Source organism: Hordeum vulgare, chromosome 5H (genome assembly GCF_904849725.1).
Source record: "Hordeum vulgare subsp. vulgare chromosome 5H, MorexV3_pseudomolecules_assembly, whole genome shotgun sequence".
Lineage (NCBI taxonomy): Eukaryota > Viridiplantae > Streptophyta > Magnoliopsida > Poales > Poaceae > Hordeum > Hordeum vulgare.
Genome location: NC_058522.1, coordinates 5,345,572 through 5,364,993, shown reverse-complemented (window position 1 = coordinate 5,364,993; position 19,422 = coordinate 5,345,572).

Sequence of the window (19,422 nt, the reverse complement as noted above, 5' to 3'; positions counted from 1 at the left end):
CAGTATGTCTCTTTTTAAGCATGGAGGACTCGGCATGGAAGTGGCACGCGCGCTACGGTCATTTCCAGGCTCTTCGGCAACTTGGACAAAAGGAGATGGTACGTGGACTACGGTGCATTGATCATGTTGAGCAAGTGTGTGACGGTTGCCTTGTTGGGAAACAAAGGCGGGCCTCGTTCCCGAGAGAGGGAAACTTTAGAGCAATTAAAGCTCTTGAGTTGGTCCATGGAGACTTGTGCGGACCCATCACAAATCCATAGGGCTCAAGTGGGTGTACAAAGTCAAGAAGGATGCTGAAGGAAACTTGTTCAACCATAAAGCTCGGCTCGTAGCTAAAGAATTTGTGCAAGAGCATGGTGTGGACTTCGAGGAAGTGTTCGCTCCAGTCATCTAAATTTCCAGGCTCTTCGGCAACTTGGACAAAAGGAGATGGTACGTGGACTACCGTGCATTGATCATGTTGAGCAAGTGTGCGACGGTTGCCTTGTTGGGAAACAAAGGCGGGCCTCGTTCCCGAGAGAGGGAAACATTAGAGCAATTAAAGCTCTTGAGTTGGTCCATGGAGACTTGTGCGGACCCATTACACCGGCTACCCCAGCTGGGAACAAATACTTCTTACTCATCGTCGACGACTTCAGCAGATACATGTGGATTGTGTTGTTGAAGACGAAGGACCAAGCTTTGCAAGCCTTCAGGAAAGTAAAGATGGCGGCCGAGGTAGAATCCTAAGCCAAACTGAAGGCTCTCCGCACCGATCGGGGGGGGGGGGGTGAGTTCAAGTCTCGTGAATTCACGGAATTTTGCGAAGCACATGGGATCAAGCGGTATCTTACGGCGCCATATTCACCGCAACAAAACGGTGTTTTGGAACGGAGGAATCAAACCATGGTGGCAATGGCACGAAGCATGATGAAGAGCAAAGGGATTCCGGGCAAGTTTTGGGGTGAGGCGGTCAATACGGCCGTTTATTTGCTAAACCGGGCTCCAACCAAGAGTGTGGTTGGGATGACGCCGTACGAAGCATGGTACGGACATAAGCCCGCGGTTGATCATCTTCGTACTTTTGGGTGCGTGGCGCATGTGAAGACGGTGGCCGGGCATACAAGTAAGTTGGCGGATCGGAGTACTCCAATGATATTGGTTGGCTATGAAGCGGGCTCGAGGGCATACCGTGCGTGCAACCCCTCTACCAATAAGGTGGTTGTGACGCGTGACGTGGTCTTTGAAGAAGCAAGGTCATGGAATTGGAACTCTACCGAGCTGGTATACCCGATCTCTGATGAAATCTTTCACGTTGTTTACAACGAATACGAGCATGTCGATAATCAACCGGAGACTACAACGACGCTGAGTGATTCTCCAGACAACGCAACGCAGCCGAACGCGCCAGATAAAGCAGCGACGGAGGCGCGCCAAGGCATGCAGCAGGACGCAGCAGACGAGGCGTGCGATGGCTCGTGCAGCACACCAAGCAATGCTCGAAGCGCTCGACCAAGTGACTGCGTACCACAGGGGAGCAGCCTGGGAGCTGCGCCTGGAAGTCCACAGCCTGGATGTGGCCAGAATCTGGTTTCTACTCAAGCTAGCTGTGAGACAGGAAGGCATGCACGTGGACTTGAAGGTTCACATGTATGTGCAACTAATTCTGGAGAACCTGGATCGCCAGAAAACAGGAGTTTGGCAACTCCACAAGATGAAAATTCCTCGTCTTCGACAGAACAGGAGACAAGGGAACGTCCGCCGACACCAGTTCGTCTTCGACCAGTGGTGGATTCATATCCGGAGGAAGCACTTCGTACTATTAATCCTGTCAAAGTTATAAGAAGAGGACGACAATGTTTGCTTAACGTCGAGGAACCGACAAAATTTGAAGAAGCAAATACTGAGGACTGTTGGCGTCGTGCTATGGATGAAGAGTTGGGATCAATACGAGACAACAAAGTATGGGAGCTCGCTGATCTTCCCAACGGTCACAAATCCATAGGGCTCAAGTGGGTGTACAAAGTCAAGAAGGATGCTGAAGGAAACTTGGTCAAGCATAAAGCTCGGCTCGTAGCTAAAGGATTTGTGCAAGAGCAAGGTGTGGACTTCGAGTAAGTGTTCGCTCCAGTCACAAGGATGGAATCGGTGAGGCTAGTTATAGCTCTCGCGGCTCAAGAATCTTGGAGGCTACATCACATGGATGTAAAATCCGCATTTTTGAACGGGGAGTTGGAAGAAGAAGTATACGTGAAGCAACCACCGGGGTACATCAAAGAAGGAGAAGAACACAAGGTGTTGAAGCTACACAAGGCATTGTACGGGCTACATCAAGCTCCTCGGGCATGGAACATCAAGCTTGACCGTACATTGATTTCTCTTGGTTTTGAGAAAAGTCCACTCGAGCATGCTATGTACAAGCGAGGTAAAGGCAAGGATCGTCTCTTAGTGGGCATCTATGTTGATGATCTCTTGATAACTGGAGCAGACGAAGAGGAGATTGCAAGATTCAAGCTACAAATGAAGGAGCTATTCAAGATGAGTGATCTAGGGCTCTTGACATACTACCTCGGGATCGAGGTACAACAAAAGCCGAACGGGATCACAATATGTCAAGAGGCATATGCAAAGAAGATACTTGAAAGTTGTAGCATGGAGGATTGCAAACCAACTTATGCTCCAATGGAGCCTCGGCTTAAACTTAGCAAAAGGAGTGAAGCCCCTGCGGTTGATGCAACGGATTATAGAAGTGTGGTCGGAAGCCTAAGGTATCTTGTGAATACACGACCGGACTTGGCCTATTCCGTTGGCATAGTGAGTCGCTTCATGGAAGCACCCACGACTGAACATTGGGCAGCTGTCAAACATATACTCAGGTACATCAAAGGGACAACAAACTTCGGTTGTGTCTATTTGAGAGAGAAAAAGAAGGAGATGGTGGAGCTACTTGGCTACAGTGATAGCGACCTGGCAGGAGATGTGGATGACCGTAAAAGTACTTCGGGTCTGGCATATTTCTTGGGCAGGAGCATAGTAACTTGGCTATCACAAAAGCAGAAGGTGGTCACATTATCGTCCTGCGAAGCAGAGTATATAGCAGCTGCAACCGCAGCGGGTCAAGGTGTGTGGCTAGAAAGGCTACTCGGTGACCTCACAGATAAAGAACCTGAAAGAGTGGTGCTCAATGTTGACAACAAGTCTGCGATTGCCCTGTGTAAGAATCCAGTGCATCATGACAGGAGTAAGCACATAGATATAAGGTATCACTACATACGACAGTGCGTGGAAGAAGGCAAGATTGAAGTCAACTACGTTTGCAGCGACGACCAGCTTGCAGATATCCTGACCAAGTCTTTGGGACGACAGAAGTTTATAGAGATGCGGAGAAGGATCGGCGTCCAAGCTGTAAAGTGAGGACATCGTGTTTAGGAGGGTGATTGTTGGAGTTAACCATGATGATGTGGTGTCCGTGTTCGACTAGTACGCGGAGGCAATTACCGTCTAGGACTTTGTATATGGACTAGGACTGCCATAGCTAGCTATTAGTGCTCCTATATATATACTTGTAACCTGCCCCTGTAATCAACTCAGCAAGATCAAAGCAATAACATAGCAGGACCGACAAGGCCCTGTTTAGCCATCAGATCCTTTGTGTTTCGTCGAGTTGTGCTAGTTCGAGTCGATGGCTGATTGTTAGCTATACATCATAGCTAGCTAGCTTGCCTCACGTCAAATGATCAAAAACCATCCAGCAGCGTGCTTGCTAGCTTAGGCTAGTATTGTACTTGCCCGTTGCGTCTTCGTCAACCGACGGCTCGGAAAGTAATCGAGCTTCATCGTACGTGGATTGCCGGAAAGTACACGGTAACACCGTCGACGTCGGGTCTGGGCCAACAAAGATTTCAGTTCACAAATGCCAATCGCAGATGAAAAATCTATCAACTGAGAACTCTGGAATATTGGAGGAAAACAAGATATGAAGAGCTAATACGTGGAAATTTGAATCTGTAAATTGACGATGCAACCATGTACCACAGATTGTATACTGTACTTAGTTATTTACTCGATGGTTCAGATACTTAGAAAAACACAGGGCACACAAGCTGATATCCATCTAAATATACGTACATACTTGCTATCTTTAGGAGCTGGATATTCTATAATCTATATTACTACAAAATGAGAATAGGTGATACTTGCTTTTTGCACTCCTGCACAATTGCAGCTCGATCAACATGTGGTGAACAAACATGATGGACTGCATTCAGAGCTGATATTGATGGATTGGTCAATCATGGGTGGTAGCTAAGTATAGCATGTACCACACCAACCACCAGAGGATGCATGGAAATTAAGAGGAAACATTACCTAGGCCTCAAAATATAATGTTAAAACAAGCAGACAAAATGTATCGCTATGCGCGCACCACGTGTTTCTGTAGCCAAAGCCTTCAGGTGTTTCATCGCAATGGCTTTACCAAATTACAGAACTAGGAAGACAAGGGGCTGGACAACCTTATTGTCGTCTTTCTAGCATGGTTCACCCCCAAACCCAACCCCCCCCCCCCCCCCACCCAGTAATCATAGATAGTATGGACACAGTCCCAGTAATGACACACATATCATCAACATGGGAACATTATAAGCACATAGGAAGAACAGATATACGCGCATAGCATGGTTCAAATCATACGACGCGAATTGATTCGAATTGACCTGATACGAACTGAATCGAATCAATTTGGATCAAAGCAACTAGCCGACAAAATCCTAACCGCCCAAAAATTTGAACATGCAAATTAGAAAGCTAGTTTTCGACAATCGCACAAGTTTCGGATTTTGAGAAGAAGGCCCTATTTTAGCAACCTGTGTGATGCATGCGTTGTACACAGTTTAACTCTAGGATGTGCATAGTTGTGTCTTTATAGCATCACTCAGCACTAGTGCATGCTTTTTCCCGCCAATATCCCAAATTTCAAAAATTGAAGATAATATGGAGGAAAATATATCTAGACTCATATAACAGCATTGGATGTTCGATGTCTTAATTCCTAAGGCGGAGAGTATAGGTGGGTCTATTTTTTCATAAAGGAGTAATACTCCCCGTCTCCACATCACACATAGCCATTTATTAAGAAGTTTGAAGTAGACAAGTTCCAAGTATTAAGCTCCAATACACAAATTAAAGATTACATGAAGAAATGCCACAACCGGTAAAAATATGACACTATGCGTACACACATATCATATTCTTAGAATGTCATCCAAATCGGTTGTACGTAGCCTGTGCTACCATCTTTCATCGATTGCACCCATAAACCATAAGCTTTCTTGCTTCTACATGGTGTAGTAATGAGCACGTGCGGATCCAACCAGATGCTCTGTAGATAAACCATAAAAAAATCGAGTCTTTGCTATGTTAAACACACAATCATTCTAACAGTTCTAAATAGCCCAAAGTAATGCAAAAATTTCCACACGGATTTGTGTCGCGGTATTAGGATCGACCTCACTTAACCGATTACAAAACAAATTTGATATGCGAGTAGATGGAGGTACATTAAAAGACATGCATTGTTTGCCAAAAAAGCATAGTAAATGGAGTAGGGCGTTTTGGTGACCGAGCTTCATGGAGCCTTTTATTTTTTAAAAATTCAAAATTCAAACTTTTTGACTTCAAAAAATTCTGAAAAAAATTTGCAACTATACAAGGATGAAATGTATGTGTGTGTAAAAATTCAAGATGAAATACCTTTAAATGCGACCTGCACAAAAAAGACAAATTTCTGGACTTTGAGGATGAATAGTGTCATGTGTTAAAAAGCCTCGGATTTGTCTTTTTTGTACATCCCTTTCATTTCAATGTATTTCGACCTAAAAATTTACACACATGTGCGTTATGCCTCCATGTATATCTTATTATTTCTTTAAAATCTGAATTGTAAAAATATGAATTCTGGGTTTTTTTAAAACCGGCCTCCATGGAGGCCGAGCTCCAAAAGGCATTTTCGGAGCAAGGAGTAGGGCATTTTGGTGACTGGGCTCCATGAAGCCCTTCATTTTTGAAAAAAAAAACAAATTTCAAACTTTTCTACTTCAAAAATTCTGAAAACAAATATGCAACTATACAAGGATGAAATGTATGTGTGTGTAAGAATTCAGGATGAAATATCTTTATATGCGACCTGTATAAAAAAGACTAATTTCTGGACTTTGAGGATTGAATAGTATCATGTGTTAAAAAGTCTTAGATTTATCTTTTTGCACAGCCCTCATTTTAACGTATTTTGTCCTAAAAATTTACACACATGTGTGTTATGTCTTCATGTATATCTTATTTTTTCAGATTTTTTTGAATTGTAAAAATATGAACTTTGGGTTTTTCAAAAGCTGGCCTCCATGGAGGTCGAGCTCCAAAAGGCATTTTCGTAGTAAGGAGTAAGGCGTTTTGGTGACCGAGCTTCATAGAGCCCTTTATTTTTGAAAAAAAACTTCAAACTTTTCGACTTCAAAATATTCTGAAAAAATATGCAACTATACAAGGATGAAATATATGCATGTGTAAAAATTCAGGATGAAATACCTTTAAATGCGACCTGTAGAAAAAAGATAAAATTTTGGACTTTGAGGATGAATAGTATCATGTTTTAAAAAGTCTCGGATTTGTCTTTTTGCACAGCCCTCATTACAAGGTATTTCATCCTAAAACTTTACACACATATGTGTTATGCCTCCATGTATATCTTATTTTTTTCAGATTTTTTTAATTGTAAAATATGAATTTTGTTTTTTTTTAAATCTGGCCTCCATGTTGGCCGAACTCCAAAAGGCATTTTCCTCGTAAGGAGTAGGGTGTTTTGATGACCGAGCTCCATGGAGCCATTTGTTTTTAAAAATTCAAAATTCAAAATTTTCGACTTCAAAAAATTCTGAAAACAAATATGCAGCTATATAAGGATGAAATGTGTGTGTGTGTAAACATTCAGGAAGAAATACCTTTAAATGCGACATATACAAAAAAGACAAATTTCTAGACTTCTAGGATGAATAGTATCATGTGTTAAAAAGCCTCAGATTTGTCTTTTTTGCGCAGCCCTCATTTCAGTGTATTTCATCCTAAAATTTTACACACATGTGTGTTATGCCTCCATGTATAGCATATATTTTTAGTTTTTTTTAATTGTAAAAATATGATTTTTGGATTTTTCAAAAACCGGCCTCTATGAAGGTCGAGCTCCAAAAGGCATTTTCGTAGTAAGTGGACCTTTAAGAAATAAGTGTTGAATAGTTTCCTCATGGTCATAGAAACAACACTACTTACTACCGTCCTACCTACGTTTTTGCCGGATTATTATTCGTTAGGATCACATCTTTATGCACAAACCACATGAAAATCTTAAATTTTAGAGGATTGTTTTTCAGATATGAAGTGACCAAAGAATCGGTCAAGTCTTAATCAAGTCCACGTGCATTAATTTAACGAAAAGCACGCCAAAAACAGAGAGTGTCCATTGAAATGAGTCAGGTCCATTAGATAAGGTGACCTCCACCAACCTCCGACCACAATATTGTACTCACATAGGCCTCTTTACGTTGTACAATACTATAAAGCATTGGATATTGTTAGGCTAGCATTGTATCCGACGCCCAAATATCCTTCCAAAACCGGGTATTACGCCCATATCGAGTAATAAACCTCCCTCTATTACAGAAAGCAACCTTAGTCTCGTCAAATCCTTACAAAAGGGTAAATCATTCGGCTAAGCCAATACTTGAGATAAAGGTTTGGAGTGTAGATACTTGTTACCAATAATTATATCCATACTCCCCCTCCTCGGAGGATAACCAATAAAGCCATTTAGTTAGCAAACACTTATTTTTAATCGCCAAGTTCTTAAAGTTAAAGTGTATATGTGGATTGCCTAGCCTTTTTATTAGTTTAGAATTTTGTTTGCATTGGCTAGTGCATGAATCTTAACACGGTATCAGAGTCCAAGGTCTCGAGTTCATGTCCCGGATTTTGCAGTTGGTCTAAAAAAATTGTTGTTGCCTCCCTTTATCCACATATAGGCCTCTTGAGCGATACCTCTGAGTATGTCGATGTGTTGACTTTCCGCGTCACATGTGAGAGGGGGTGTTAAAGTGTATATGTGAATTCTTAGTCATTTCCATCATTTCGGACTTTTGTTGCATTGGCTAGTGCATGAAGCTTAACACTTGATATCCAAACCCCCTAGGTCCTTCCGCCTACACAGAATATCGCACTTAGCATGTCTATGTTTTGTTTTATTCTCATGGCTCTGCCAAAAAACCATGATCTATAAAAGTACTATATTTTCGGTACCCCAACGGGTATTTCGAAGAAAGACATCGTGAACATAGGCAAACTTGTACGCACCGAGTTCACGAGTATCACCCCCCCCTCCCATAGTACATTAGCTTGCCCTTCCAACAACTAAGTTTTTTGTCAAATCAATCCTCGGTACATTTCCACTCTTTTTTCGTTAATTTTCATGGTGAATTGGAATCCCTAGATAACTAAATGGGAGAGATCCAATCTCGCAACCAAACAAATGTATGTTGTTGTTTGGTTCCTCTTTGGCATGTCCAAACATAACAGTTCATTTTCGTGAAAATTAATTTTTAGTCGAGACAAATGCTCAAATAGACACAACATTAACTTACAAGAAACATGATAATCTGTGACGCACATTCTGTGACGATTCAGTGAAAAAAGGTAAGGGAATCTTCTTAATTTCACAAACTGTGACATTTTTTCATTGAATCGTCACGGAATGAGCGTCACAAATTATCACTTTTGTTTTGTATTGTCCATATAATGTTACATGGAAATTTAGTACCTATCATCATCATACTGTAGGATGAAGACTCACATCCACAAGATGCGAGGTCAACCCTCCTACCTGATTGTCCTCCTTGGCTCTCCCAATGAGGATTGTCAGCATATCTACGACAGTATTAAACAACATTAGAGATGACGGATCTACCTAAGCAATCCTTTTCATGTCTGGAAATAATACCCAACATCATCATTCACCCTAACTCCAACACTACCTCCTTGTACAAAAGTCTCAACATGCTTCCTCCAAGAAGGATCAAAGCCCTTCGTACATAAAGCTTGTTGCATGAAAGGCCACTTAACCTTGTCATAGGTCTTCTCAAAATCCACTTTGAAGATGACTCCGTCAAGTTTATTCGAATGAATTTCATATAAAGTTTCACGCAAGACCAAAAAACATCTAGTATGTGTCGTCATGGCTTGAAAGAAGTCCGAGTCGACTTAACCATGGTGTGTGAAATCTTTATTAGACTATTCGTACCGACTTTCATGAAAATCTTAAAACTAACACTGAGAAGGAAACTGGGTCTTAATTGCTCAATTCTAACAACCTCTTCTTTATTAGGCAATAAAATAATTGCCCCAAAGTTAAACTCAAAAAGTAATGTTGACCATTGAAAAGATAATGAAGCATAGGCATCAAGTCTCCTTTAATAATCCCACAACACTTCCAAAAGAATGTTGTCGGTAATCCATCGAGGTCATGTGCCTTATTATTGTTCATCTCCGCAATGGCCTTTAACACCTTTTTCCGTAAAAGGAGCACTAAGGACCTTCTTCTCTTCCGCACATAACTGCGAAAAATCCCTGACCATGCCCTCATCTAGTGTGATAAAGTTCACTGTTGAAGTGCCAAAGAGATTTTTTATAGTAATTTGATATGTACAATTTAAGTTTCATTGCCTAGAAGTGTACCTCCATTTTGTTCAAGTTGGGCAATTCTCTTTTTCTTATGTTTTTCATTCGCAATTAGATGGAATAGCTGAGTGTTATTGTCACCTTGTACGACACCTCGTACTTTAGCTCCTTTTGCCCACTTAATATCTTCCTCTCTAAGAGACTTTGCAAGACTCTCTTCGGCCTCTCTCTTAGCCATGCTATCAGCCAAATCAAGAGTACTCATTTCATATTTAATATCAACCTCATTAATAAGATGAAGAAGCCTCTCTTTTTCCACGTTATAAAATCCACTAGCATTCTTAGCCCAACCCCGCAAGAGTTGTCTTAGATGCCGGATTTTAAACTACCATCTTTCCACATTAGTCTTCCCTCTAGTTTCTTTACCCCACTCCCTGGCCACCAAATCCTGGAAGTCTCTTCTTTCAAACCATGATAATTCAGAAGAAAATATAACTTTTTTCCTAAGTTATATTTGAGGTGACGGCCCTTGCAGCGACCGCATGTGGTGCCCACTGGGAGTGCGCCGGACCGTGTGTGCCCCACTCCAGGTATTGTGGCTTGGTTGGGACATCCGGCTTTAGATGTTAGGATTTAGTGCGATATCTGTTTGGTATTAGGCTCGGACATTCGGCACCCCTTCATCAAGGGGATATGAGTAGCGACATGTGTTGCCAAGATGATGGTTTGAGGCTTACTGATTTATTATCTTGTAAGGTCTTTGTCAATAATTAATAAAATAGTTGCATGCATCCGCCCAAATGCAGAGGCCGGAGGTACAACCCTCCTTTAAAAAAAACATGGGTTTAGTACGTAGCTGCAATACTTTCAACACGAGCATCACTCTATCTCCCTGTGAGTCTAACAGATCGTTAATGGACACCGTAGCCTCATAATTATTAGATCCAAGAGAGACTCCAATACTCTCAGCATTATGTATAATATTCTCCTCCATAAACCTGGAAACAGAAAAATATAGCTTTCGTTATAGGTGGGACTATAGATATAGCTTTCATTTGATAAGCATGTGATAAGTGTTGAGCAAGTCATTCAAGAACTGTTTGGTCGTATGTTCTATCATCCCAATAACTACTATAAAAAATCATGTGATAATTCTTTGTCAATATTTTGTTTCCTTGGCAAGACAAATAGAGAAAAGGAAGGCGCAAACTTCATGATATAGAGAAAAGGAAGGCGCAAACTTCATGATATATTAAGTAGTTCATCGATCTCCATTGTATAAATACTCGAGTAAATTGCCAAAAACTACCACATTTCGCGCAACCGTGTCCAGTAGCTACCACTTTACGATTTTATGCGAAAAACTATCAAATTTTTTCTAATCTGTGATAAAAAACTACCATGTCAGAAAAGTTGGCGATTTGGTTTGTTTAAATCAGTTTATGACAAGGATGGCCCGCATGAAAGTGCTGATGTGGCATAGTAGTCAAGCCCTGTTTACATTGACCATTATGTTGACCGTTAATTGGTTCAGCGTCTGCCCCCGAGCGTGGAGGGCGTGAGCGGGAGCATGTAGTGGAGCAGCGGCCACATGTAGTGCTTGCATAAGCCGTGGTAGTACTTGCGGTGGAGGTCGGCGGGGAGGCAGGAGAAGCTGGCCAGCTCGTCGGAGGCGGCGTCGGCGGCCGCCGGGGGGCAGCGTGCCGACGTGCAGCACGGGGGCGGAGGCGGACAGGACCGAGCGGAGCTGGTAGGCGACGGTGCCCGCGTCGACGGTGAACCTGAACCCGAACGGGGCCGCAGGGTCCGGAGACGCGTGGAGGGGGAGGCGGTGCGAGACGATGACCCGCCGCGGCGTGCCGGGAGGGGAGGGGGACGTCGAGGTTAAGCAGGATGCCGAGGACGTCCAACCCGACGTTGGGCTCCACCGGCTGGGCCGCGAGGTCGACGCCCTTCTCCCGCATCCTCCGGACCAGCTTGGCGGGGAGCCCCGAGAGCTGCACCTCGACGCGGGACAAGAGCCTCAAGGCCGCGCTGCGGCGGCTGGCCCTGCTAGCGAGGGGCTCTGGTGCGCTCCAACATCGCCAGCGGCACGGTGGCCTTCGAGCTCTCCGTTTGCTCTGCGACGAGACGCACGTAACATGTTTGATGTAATGCACGTGAGGATGAAGAGAGATGGAAGAAAGGTCTGATGTGTGGGTCCTATATGTAATAACGGTCAAAGTTTGATGTGTGGGCCAGCATTGCCAGAAAAATGGTTAAAAGAGCTAAATCCGTCAGTTAAGAAGTTTGATGGTTTTTTGCCACATATTAGAAAAATTTTGGTAGTTTTCCGCACAAAATCGTAAAGTGGTAGCTACCGAACACGGTTGCGCGAAATGTGATAGTTTTTGGCAATTTACTCATAAATACTCCCATTCAGGTCTTATTCAGCAGTTGTGATCTACCCAAATTATTCCCCACAGTAGTATGGAATATTGGAGGAAAATAAAGGGTGGGCGAGCACTCGTCCTAAGGAAATGCATTTTCAAATATGCTACTTGGGCAACCCTAGAAATCTTTAGACATACTATGCTATTCCTGAGGACAAAAAGTGTATTTACCAGCGTCGAAATCGACCATACTCATTTTTTTCATGTGTCTCGTATCTCGTCCTTATTATAACTCAAATATGCATTGCAAACTTGTTTCAAATCCCATGTCTTTTGGTGGTCGTCATCGTTATCGAGCCGGGCCAGGAGATCTCACAATTGATGGTGATGGGACTGGTCGTGAGGTTCGGCCAAGGCCGGTGGATCATTCTGGAGATTGCCTTCCGTGTCCGCGAAGGAGGAACGTCGGCTGGATGTCCTTGATCGGTTTCCACCAAGGTCTGCTTATGTGCAGCCGCGTGCAGAGGGAACCACAACTGTTTGTATGCAGGCTGAACAACCACGTTACATCTGTTCCTAGCAGCAAAAACACCAGATTTTACAAGAACAGAAAAAATCGAAATGTGCAGTGGATGAAAATTCATTCAGAAACCTGCCTTTCATATCCCAATAAGAGAGATCACAACATCACAAACACTCTATTTTTGTGGCCTTGTACCTAGACAAAAGGTACAAGGATTACACTGCTATGTACTCCCTTCGTTTTTTTAGTCTGCATATAAGGTTTGGTTAAAGTCAAGCTTTGAAAAGTTTGACTAACTTTATATTAAAAAATATCAACATTCACAACATGAAATCAATATCATCAGATGCACCACGAGATGTATTTTCATACTATATAATTTTAATATACTAGATATTCATATTTTTTAATATAAATTTGGTCAAACTTTATGTTGTTTGACTTTGATCAAATCTTAGTAAAAAGAAACGGAGGGAGTAATTCATACAATTTTTTGTGGTCCACCTTATTCTAACACACCTAACAAACCTTTAACACCATTGGTGGAGCTCTTTATACAACGTTATTCAGTACTAGACAAAAGGCACAAGCACCACGGGAACAGTTATTTTGACTACTGTGAAATACTTTGCCGTCAGCTTATTATAGGGGCACACGACAAAGATTATTTTGCCGTCTTTGAGCAGACGACAAAGTAAGACGGACGGCTAAAGTGACATAAAGCAGACGACAAAGAATACTTCACGGCAAAGACAGGTTTGCCGTCAACTAGTTGGGTAGCTGAATCTTTGTCGTCTTCCTCCTCTCTAGCTGACGGCAAACAGTTATCCATGGGCCTATCTAACGGGCCTAAAAAGGCATATATTTTTGCCGTCTTGCATTCCATCCAGCTGACAGCAAAGAGGGTTGCTTTGCCTTCTGCTTTCTGTACCCATGACGGTAAAGAGAAAAAAACAGACACACACCCCACACTCACCCAAAATAACCACCGCGGCCCCCCTCTCTCACACCAGCGGTACCCGCGAGCTCAGCCACAGCAGCGTGTTGTAGCCCTCGTCGGTCGCCGCCCCCTCCCGTGTCGCCGCCTCCGCCGCCCTCCCCGGTCGCCACGGCCGCAGCGGTCGGTCTCCGCAAGATGGCTGGGGGATAAGTCCGGTGGCTCCGTTCCCACCCCACCGCGAGCCTCCCTGCCGGTCCCTGTTGTTAGGAAAGTAACTTATCTTTATTGAAGGCCCAAGGGGCATATATATATTACACATGACTTGAGGTGCAAGGAAAGTAAACATAGACTAATAAGGACTCCTAGACTAATACTAATACTTCCTAACATCCCCCCCCTCAAATGCAAAGCATATGCAATAGCATTACATTTGAAGAAGTGTAATACTAAAAAAATGATAATCCAAATCTGCGTCTTGAGAGTGTCGTTGTAGCACGAAGAGTCTTCAAAACTTGTCGAGTCGCCGAAGGAGATAACGAAGAGATGGCACATCAGAGGTAGACACCGCATCACTTGAAGATACAAGATAAGTATCAAGAGAAGATGGGTTGTCAAAAGAAGATGTCACATCAGAGGAAGACAACGAAGATATGGCACATCAGAGGAAGACACCGCATCACTTGAAGATACAACATAAGTATCAAAAGAAGATGGGTTGTCAAAAGAAGATGGCACATCAAGAAAATAAAGCATTGTGCAGAAAATCATAGTCGACGACAACCGTCGGCGAAAGAAGCTCGGCGGATAAGGCACGATGGACGTAGATCGACAATGCAAAAGAAGTCTAGAAAATCCTATAGAAAACAACAAGGGCAAATAGGCCACAAAAGTTGTATAGAAAGGATCAGAACCGGAGAAAGGCTGACGGACAATGGTACGGTGGACTCGTATGGCATGAGAAACACATAATATCGACGGATTTGATGGACGCAGCGGAAAACAAAAAAAGAAAAACTAGAAAGCACATAGTATACTATAGAACGGCAAGTGACAGAAGCATCACATAGCAGCAGCAAGCAGCATTACGTAGCAACAGTAAGCAGCTAGTAGCAGCATACAACCATGCGTTGTAGCTGCAGAACGCAAGCACTGGGCAGAGGTAGCAGCAGAAATACATGCTGGAAGAAGGCAGCCTTGTGCACGATCGTGGCAAAAGGGACGCATGAGGCACAGGCGTAAGGCAGCAACGCTTTGGTGGAACGACGAGAAGCAGCCACGGGCATTACCCGTGTCCATCCAGATCAATCTTGTTTGGCTGGAGCAGCAGCCTTCATGCGCAGCCGAGCGCTGGCCTGAGCGGAGAGCAAAGAGGCTGACAAGATGGCTCGGTGTCGCTCGATCTGAAGCAGCACCGGACCTAATGAGGGGCGCCTCGATCTGGAGCAGCACCGGATCTGCGTCCGCGATCGGTAGGTGCCCACAGCTTGGAAACGACGGGAGAAGACGAGATCGACCCAGAACAGATCGTCGAGAGGAAGAAAAAAATTTGGATCGTGAGGACGAGTTGCGGCGTCTGAAGACCTAAACCTAGGCTCTAATACCATGTTAGGAAAGCAACTTATCTTTATTGAAGACCCAAGGGGCATATATATATTACACATGACTTGAGGTGCAAGGAAAGTAAACATAGACTAATACCAATACTTCCTAACACATGCCTCCCTGCCGGTCGACGCCCGCCGCCCCCACGGATCAAGGCCGGCCGTGCCTTCAAGGTGAGATTCAGCTGCCCATCCCCCATTCTTTTTTTGGTAGAATTGTTGCATGCTTATTCACCTACACTCATGGATTCAGCCTTGCTCTCCTAGATGTTGAATCTGTAGCAGAGTTATTTTTTGTGGCGCACGGGCGCGGCGCAGGCCAACTACGCCTTCAACTCCTATTGGCAGCAGTTCAGGAAGACCGGGGCTACGTGCTACTTCAACAACCAAGTCTACTTCAGTTGTGTCAGTAACCAAATGGGAAAGGAGCTTGCTGTCATGATTGGCATCAACGTCCTCGTCCTCGTCATCTCGTACTAAGGGGTCCACAAACATGAGCGACTTAGGAGCAACCGTAAGCCGGCCGAACTCCACTTGTTTAAGAGCCCTAACAGAGATTTCTATCATTTTTTTCATTTCTTCCTAAAGAAATACCAAGGCTAGAAATAGTTGATGAAACTTTGGCATTATTAAAAGAAAGAAAAGATTTTTGCGGAGAGATACCTTCAAAGTCGAGGTTGCGGGAAGTCGTTCTGCGCATGGCCTTCAGCATGGAGTCCTCATCAGTGACAGATGTGCCATCAGCATTTATGAGATGTCGACCGCTGCGTCTGAGCGGCGTGGGAGTGGATACCGCAGCAGGCCCAGCCCCGGAAGCCCTCTGGGGTGAAGTAGGGTACGTAGAGGGAGATGAAGGCCGCGAGTGCAGCGCCTCACCCTGCACCTCCGCGACTAACTCCGTCCGTTTGACGGCCTGTTCTGTGAGTTGCTTTTTTTGCCGTCTTTTTCGGACTAGCTGACGACAAAGAATTCACATTGTCGGGAAAATCTTTGCCGCCTGCCCGATCAAAAACTGACGACAAAGAATCTCTTTCCCCACTCATAGTATGCCGTCATGCTTTGCCGTCTACTGGTAGACGGCAAAAATCTTTGATGTTTGTACGCAGGCCTTTCCCGTTTGTTTTTGCCTGACGGCAAACTTACTGATTCCTGTAGTGAAGGATTACACTGCTATGTAATTCATACAATTTTTTGTGGTCCACTTTATTCTAACACACCTAACAAACCTTGAACACCATTGGTCAAGCTCTTTATACAATGTTATTCAGTACTATACTCCTGAGTATTTCTCCCATGACACTCGACGTCCAAGACGACCATATCTGAAAAAACTCTTCAACTTTTGCTTCTGTGATGAAAGACAACGCCCTATCCTCAAACTTGAGCAACCAGCATCCTCCAACTACTGGCTTCCCAACCTTCAAATCTTTATGTCATATATGTTGGTTGAATCTAATTGGAATGAATAAAAAAATATTAGACACACAAGAATAATAACTGCACAAAATCGTTGTCTATTGTCGAGTGAAGTTCCATGTAGAAATGGCTCGCAGTAGTATAGTAAATGCTCACCATGATCTTTTGCTTTCTTCCAATATTTCAGAGTATTTCATAGATTGAAAGGAATATGAAAGAAAAGATATCTAGACTCATGAACACTGGACCTTTAACATCCTAATTCCTAAGGAAGGTGAGCGGATGTGTGACTACATATATATATAGCCTTGGACATCCAAGCATGCAATAAGTGTTGGCCACGTCATCCGGGAACTTCTTAATATATATCTTTCATTATCTGAGTAGGCACTGAAACCTCATGTGATCGTTCTTTTTTATGTTGTAGTTCTTCTTACAAAAATAATGAAGAGAAAAGAAGGTAAAAACTTCATGAAATGAGTAGTTGGATGGAACTCAACTGCATGAAGAAGGGTCAGAGCTTCATGAATGCCCATCGTATAAATACTCTCAGTCAGGCCATGTTCAAGACTTGTGATTCGAAAATGTGTAAGCAATCTTCCGAATAGTATGAAAAATTGGAGGAAATCAAAAGATCATTCAAATCACGGAGGCGCCGTTACTGCACGGGCCACTCATCACCCCACCACATGTGTGCATGCAGTGCACAAGGAAATTCATTATAGTCGTAGAGCCAGCTTAATAATCACAAGATAACAAGATACCTTGAACCGGTATCCGCACTTGCAAATCTCCATGCCTCTACAGAATCAAATAAATTTTACAATATTATCGTACTATTACAATGAAAGAATCATCTTCTCGAACTTTAGTTGTATGAGTTTCAAATGCCTAGAAAGAGCAATAATTGTACACATCATTTTTGTATTTTTCATGTTAAGTTCCTTGGAGAAATGGTACCTTTTTAAGTTTGGGTTCCCAAAGTGTCCACATATTAGTCTCATGGATTCTTGCAAATAATCATCAAACTAAAGGTCCCATGAATAATTGGCCAAAATTTTGTCAACATTTCTTCTTCTTCTCTTGAGAAACTGTTGTCAACACTTGGTATGGCCGCGGGGACATCAAACATGCATGCCCTTACATTCTCCTTGAAGAGAGATAACATAAGAATGACTATTGTTACTGGTGTTTGTTAATTACACTGGATGTGTTGTGCTAATAGGATGACACATCTCACAAGATCGAAACAGCTAAAATGTAACATCGGTTTCTTACAATTAGAGATGAGATGTAACACACTACTTTCCAAAAGCACAACACTCAGTTGGGATTAGCACAGCTGCAACCATGAAGCCAACTTTTCATCAATCACGTGTGCTAATAAGCACTTCTGCTTCGTAGGCGACGTGAATTGAACTCGTGATCATTTCATTCAAAGAGAACCACACTAACCAACAAGGAAATTATAACTCTCGTGTCTATTTACTTCTTTTCTTCCCGTTCTTCTTTTTCAGTTTGCGGAAGCCCCGGTTTCATCCCTGAACCGGCCCATTATCGGACCGGTCTTTTCCCTCTATTTTTTTACTTTCTTATATTTTTCATTTCTTTTTTTATAAAATGCCCGCGCTTTTAAAATTTTGTATGAAATTTAAAAAAGTTCACTTTTCAATTTTTGTTTGTAAAATACAAATTCACATTTTCCATTTTTGTACCAAAATTTCAAATGAAATAAAAAATATAAATGTTTTTTACAAAGAGCAAACAAAATTTTGAGCACGAACATTTTTATAAAAACACTAGAAAATAGGAATTTTAAAAATCTAAAAAATTTGAACAAAATTTGAAACCAAATATTTTATGAAGTTCCCCAATCATTTTTTGTAATACATTATAAAAAAATAGGAACATTTTTCAAGGTCTATACCAAGTTGTTTTGGTTTCGACAAGTGTCGCATTTTTTGAAGTTTGCTGGGTGAAAATAAGGATGATAAATGGTCGGACATGTTGCAAGATGCATAGTGTCAAAAAAATCAAACCATGGCATGGATTCCTGTCATGGGCATCCCACATGGTGGCAAAAGTTAGGGTCACTTAAGGATGTCTAAAAAAAGCACCATGTCCTGGTAGGCCAGAGCTCCATTTGAGAGGACTTTTTTTTACATCCATCAAATGGCCTGAATTTTTGTATGACCAATTCAATATGCCATGTTTTTGGGGTTTTCAACAAGTATTGCATTTTTTGAAGTGTTCTCGGTAAAAACAATCAATAAATGGTCGGACAAGTCGCAACTTGCATACGGCATTAGAAGTCATTCAAACCTGAAATGGATTCCTACCATGAGCATATTCGCCTCCTTGCAAAAGTTGGGGTCATTACAAGAATGTCGAAAAATACGCCATGTTCAACACAGAGTGTTTGGGTAAAGGCTAGAAAGTTCCATTTGAGAGCATGTTGTTTCTCGACATCCGATCCCAAAATTTTAATTGGCTTGTATAACCAATTCAAGTCACCATGCCAAGTTGTTTTGGTTTTTGATAAAATTTTTGTTTTCTCGTTTTTCTTGGTCAAAAAAGACCGATAAATGGCCGGACGTGTAGCAATTTGCATATGGTTTAGGAAATTGTTCAAACCTGGCAAGGATGGCTACCATGGGCAGGACCACGTGCTTGCAAAAGTTGTAGTCATTTCAAGGATGTCCAAAAATAGAAGATGTTCAACGGAAGGTGTCCGGGTATGCCAAGAAGGACTCATTTCGGAGCACCTTGTTTCCCAACATCCCTTAAACAATCTTATTTTTTCATAGCCTTGTATGACAAATTCAAGGCATCATATAAAATTATTTGGCTTTTCGACAAGTTTTGCATTTTCAG